Source organism: Galeopterus variegatus, unplaced genomic scaffold (assembly GCF_000696425.1).
Source record: "Galeopterus variegatus unplaced genomic scaffold, G_variegatus-3.0.2 Scaffold11339, whole genome shotgun sequence".
Lineage (NCBI taxonomy): Eukaryota > Metazoa > Chordata > Mammalia > Dermoptera > Cynocephalidae > Galeopterus > Galeopterus variegatus.
The window spans coordinates 25,979-31,593 of record NW_007737450.1 but is presented as its reverse complement, the minus strand read 5'-3'; the positions used below and the strand labels follow the sequence as shown (position 1 = coordinate 31,593).

The 5,615-nt window shown below is 49.8% G+C and overlaps 1 pseudogene; it reads left to right on the top strand.

The window, feature by feature from the left end:
• Positions 1 to 4,248, top strand: part of LOC103610584 — a 16,614-nt pseudogene extending 12,366 nt beyond the window's left edge.
• The last annotated feature ends 1,367 nt before the right edge of the window (positions 4,249 to 5,615 follow it).

Here is a 5,615-nt window from a genome sequence, read left to right as displayed (position 1 = left end):
TTTTTTTTTTTAAGTTTCTTTCTTGCTTAAAAAAAAAGGCCTTTCTCTGTATTGGGAACATTGCAAATCTTCTCTTCTACCTGTTTTGAAACATATGATAAATTATTATTAACTCTAGTCACCCTACCGTGCTATCGAGCATTAGAACTTATTCCTTCTGCGCAACTGTAACTTTTGTGCCCATTAACTAACTTTCTTCGTCTCTCACTCTGGCCGTCCTTCCCAGCCTCTGGTAACCACTGTTCTACTCTCTACCGCCATAAGATCACGTTTTTAGCTCCCACAAATGACAAATGTACAAGGTGATGGAGAGATCCTAATTACCCTGATTTGATCATCACACATTGTATACATGTATCAAAATATCACATGTACCCCATAAATATGTACAATTATTATGTACCCATTTAAAAACAAGGCTGGCCTTTTATCTCAGTTGATTACAGTGCAGCCTTGTAACTCCAAGGTCATAGGTTGGAATTCCCGCACCAGACAGCCAACAAAAAATAAAAATTTTTTTTAAAAAAAGGCTTTTCTCTCAGCTTGGTTGGGACAGAGCCGTGGGGATCTCTCAGCACCCACACAGGTACCTTCTCCTGCAGGTCTGGATTTCTGGCTTTTGGCAAGGGTTGCTTTGGAGGTGATACAATCCTCTTGGAATTTCATTGCCTTCCAGGTCAACTCCAGAGGAACGCTGCCTCCCTGTATCCCAGACGTCCTTGCTCATTGCAAGTTGTGTTGCAGTTGGGTTCCCAGAAAGGCATCCCCCTGAGCGCGGCAGCCCTGTGCCAGGCCGGCTGGAGCTGGGAGGCATCGGCTCCCAGGGCCGAGGGCAGGGCTGGCTGCTGACATGGTAAAATGACACCCGCGCCCTGAGTTCAGTTTTATTTGACAACCTCTGCAGTCTGCTTCCTGCCAGGTGCTGAGGGCATAACAGGATGGATCACATGATTGGCAGGGCTCAGCACAAAGTAAAAACGTGGGCCAGTCCCGTTGCATAAAAAGCAGGTGAAGGGGGCTCTTTAAAGCTTTTTCCATTCTTTTTTGTCTCCCTCTTGACATTTCATTGTATTTTATAGTATCAAAGGAAAATTTAAAATTTTAATCATTAGCATAACTTTTACTGTTTATCTTTACATTGTACAATACCAGTTTTAAGCACAAACATAGTGCATTTAACTCATGAGCAGGTTCACCAAAGTCAGGCAGTTTGTATTCTGTAGCTCCTCCTGGACGGAGGGTGCCTCATCTGGACAGAAGAGGCAAATGCTAGCTGGACTCAGGAAAGTTGGAAGGAAGAGGAGAGGGACCTCTGTCTCCAGGGCAAGGGGTACTCAGTGCAGGCGGAACAGACTCTCATGGGCACCAGCCACCCTGTGACTTGTGCTCCAAGGATGCTGGGCTCCCCGCCTGCCAGCCTGGTAGGCTCTGAGGAAGTTAAGCCGGCCTCGCCCCATCACACAGCTGTCACCCCAACTGTGGCACACAGGTGACCCCCAGCACTCAGGGTCTGGACAGTGGGGTGCTGCCTGCCCTCTGCCCCCAGATGGCCAGGGTATGTACACCTTACTCTGACCCGGTAGTGCCCACACCCATCCTCACTTGGCCCAACAGGACCTGGCTGCCGCACCAGGCAGAGGGTGGCAGTGGTTGCTGGGGAGTGGAGGCCGGGCAGGGCTGGGGCTCCAGGGAGAAAGGGAGGGAGCTACTGAGAAATTGTCCCGGGGGAGGCTGGAAGGTGGCAGCGGCAGGACCCCCGGGTATCCCAGCACATGCCCATTGCCCCACCAGACTTCACTTATGAAACAAGTTCAAAGGTAAAAGTAGTAAGAATCACAAGATGATGATGGCCCTCCTGAGCCTGAGGTCCTGGGACTGCACAGGTCACAGACTCATGAAGCCACCCTTAGTACAGGAAGAAAGGGTCCCTGCCCCCAAAACCTCGGTCTAACAGAGCAGGTAATGATGCAACCAGACAACTGTAGAACAGTGGAAAGACAGGGGCAGCAGCAGTGGGTGTGGCTGCTACGCCAGCCCAGCAAGCACCAGATTCAGACGGGGCAGCGAAGTCTTCCTGGAGAGAGGCTGGTGAGTCTTGAAGGGTGAGTAGGAATCAGCTGCAGGGAGTCTGGGACAAGCATCCTAGGTGTGGGAACAGAATGTGCAAAGACAGAAAGTCCAGGCAAACAGTCACGAGCCAGATTGCAGGCGGGGATCACTTTGAAGACGGCTTAACCAGTGCTGGCTACCTTGATGGCTTCAGGAGGGACTCTCCAGCTCTCTCTGTGGCCTGGGCAGGCACCAATGGCAATGTCTACCTTGGGAATGGGAGGAGAAAGTGGTGGTGAGAGTGCTTCCTGAATGCAATTCCAGGGCCCGAGAAGGGAACCTAGGGAAGAGTAGGAGGTGAGACGGGAGGTGGGCTGTCCTGGCTCAGACGGACTGTGGGTGCCATCTATTCCACTGGGTTCTGACTTTGAGGTCCTGCTGGGCACTTCCAAATCCACCTGGCTGGGTCCTGGGTACCTGCCTTATGTTTTGCAGCCCATTCTTGGGGCTGAACTGTGCCCAGCGAGCCCAGCTGCTGCCTAGAGGCCAGCGTTCATCCCGCACTTCTTAAACACAGAGCCTTGGCCATGGGACCAATTTTTCTCCTGTCTCAGTTTCCTCATCTGTATCACAAGAATGTTGAGCCTAAATGGGGCCCCCTGCCCCCAGAATTTCTTCCCAATACTCATGCCTAGGCAAGGCTCCCCAGGCCCTGGGCCCATGTCCTGATCATTTTCTCAGCCCAGGGTCTCCTGCTCCTCCCGTTAACCCCAGGCCACTGCAAGTGCCCAAGTGCCTTAGTGTCTGGCCCCTCCAAGACACAGACCCAAGCAAAGCCCAGCAGAGGAGGCTGGAGGAGCACACTTCCTCCTCACATTGCTTCCAAAGACCAAGGAGATGCCAAGCCGGACCAGACACCTCCTTCTCCAGCACCCCAATGAGCCAACAATCCCTGATGCTTAGTGCTTTCTCCAACAGGTGACAGCAGCTGATCACCTAGATAATGCCACCTAGGTATAACAACCACACCTGGATAGTGCTCAGGCTGTGCATGCCCTAGGCTCAGTGATTTAATACAGGAACTCAGGCTCCTTCCCCAGAGCCAGGTTGGCCCCCATTTTCAGAAAGGACAGTGGGGCTCAGAGAGGTGCTGCAGAGCACCCAAGGTCACACAGGCAGGACGCAGTGTTCTGAGCAGCAGGCCTCCCCTCTGTGCTTCAGCCACCTGGCCCGGATGCCTCTTGGAAGCCTTTCTTCATCCTCTTTCTAGGGGAGAAAGCAAATGTCCTCTCTTCAAAGTGGGGAAGCCCCATCTCTTATAGCAAAGTTGTGCTGTCATCGGACGAGGGTGTCTGTAGCTAATGCGTACTGAGCATCAGCTCTGGGACCCACTTCATATCTGCATCATCTCACTGGAACCTCACAACAACCCCATGAGACAAGCTCCTTTTTTTGACCCATTTTGCAGATGCAGAAACTGAGCCTTAAAGAGCTGAAATAGCTCTTTCCAGCCAGCACTGAGCTGTGGGTATCTCTCTGGACAACTGGCCCAAACACCACAAAACTGGGGGCAAGAGGAAGCACTACTACAAAAAGCAGAAGTGTGAGCCGGGACGGCCGCTGCCGACACTAAGATTGGCCCCCGCCACATTCACACGGTCCGTGTGCTAGGAGGCAGCAAGAAGTATTGTGCCCTGAGGCTGGATGTGGGGAACTTCTCCTGGGGCTCTGAGTGTTGTACTCACAAAACAAGGATTATCGATGTCATCTACAGTGAGTCCAATAATGAGCTGGTCTGCACCGAGACCCTGGTGAAGAACTGCATCGTGCTCATTGACAGCAGACCCTACGGACAGCGGTATGAGTCCCACTATGCACTGCCCCTGGGCTGCAAGAAGGAGCCAAGCTGACACCTGAGGAGGAAGAGATTTTAAACAAAAAATGATCAAATAAAATTCAGAAGTATGATGAAAGGAAAAAGAAGACCAAACCAGCAGTCTTCTGGAGGAGCAATTCCAGCAGGAAAGTTTCTTGCACGCATTGCATCAAGACCTGGCCAGTGTGGCCAAGCAGATGGCTAAGTACTAGAGGGCAAGGAGTTGGAGTTCGACCTGAGGAAAATCAAGGCCCAGAGAGGCAAATAAATCCTCCTCCTTCCTGTCTTAGCTTATGTAATAAAGGTGTTTATTGTTCTGTGAAGAAAAAAAAAAGCTGAAATAACTGCCCTAGGACAACTAGCCAGGAAATACTCTTTATGACTTCTAGGGCCTTGTGGCATTAACCACAATGTCAGTTCCTGGGACGGGCCCTTGAGAAGAGGACATGAGCCAGACACCAGAATGTCCCCCACAGCACAGCACTGACAAGGTCAGCCTTAGAGACAAGCCTGAGACCCTGGCAGCATTTTATAGCCTAATGCTCTCTCCCTGGTCAGTTCCCCGGCATTAGAAACTTATGGCACCTCTAGGAAATTAAAAGCGTTTTCCAAAGTGGTTCCTTCTGCCAAATATAAATAAGCCCCGCACCAAAGAGTTACACAAGCTTGGGACCCCTGGGTTTTACAGGACTTGTCAGGGCCTTTAAAACTCTAATGTCTCCAAGAGGAAGAAGCATCAAGTAGCTGTTCCCGAGCTGATGTGACCCCTCCCTTTTCCCTAGGAGCATCTCAGGGATTAAGTGGTACATGGAACAAGACCATTGCAAGTACTAAAAAACAGGAGCTTCTCCCCAAGAATTCTATTACCAGAAGAACATATCCTTCAGGAATGAAGGTAAATAAAGACATTCTCCCAGGAAGGAAAACTGAGAGAAACTAAAGACAACAAAATAATCTGAAAACAAACAGAAGGAGGGGAATAATAAAGATAACAGCAGTGGGGCCGAACCCGTGGCTCACTTGGGAGAGTGCGGCACTGGGAGCGCCAAGGCTGCAGGTTCGGATCCTATATAGGGATGGCTGGTGCGCTCACTGGCTGAGTGCAGTGCGGGCGACACCAAGGCAAGGGTTACGATCCCCTTACCAGTCACAAAAAAAAAAAAAAAAAAAAAAAAAACCCAGCAGAATTCAATAAAGGTGAAAACTGAAAAACAGAGAAAAATCAATAAAGCCAATCTCTGGTTCTTTGAACAGATTAATCAAATTGGTAAACCTTTAGCAAGACTAACAAGGGGGGCTACGAATCACCGGTATCAGGAATGAAAGAGGGAATATCACTACAGACCCCACAGATGTCAAAAAAGAGAGACAGATCAACGTTATCTTGAATACTCACAGCAGCAGAGAACCTAAAAGGACTGGTCCAATGGAATCCCACCACCCTGCAAAGCTGAGGGCTGTGCCTTCCCAACAGAATCAGCCCATGTTCATACACCAGGTATTAATATGGACAGGTATCATTACAATTGACCATGACTTGGTTTTTCTGGGTTCCAGTCACCCTGTCCCATTTCACAGGCTTATACTGAGACTGGTTTCCACTGTTTGCTAATAGAGATGCTATTCAGATTAGTTCTTTACTCTGCTAATTATACTACAAGATGTGTCTTAGTCTGATCTTTTCTGGGGG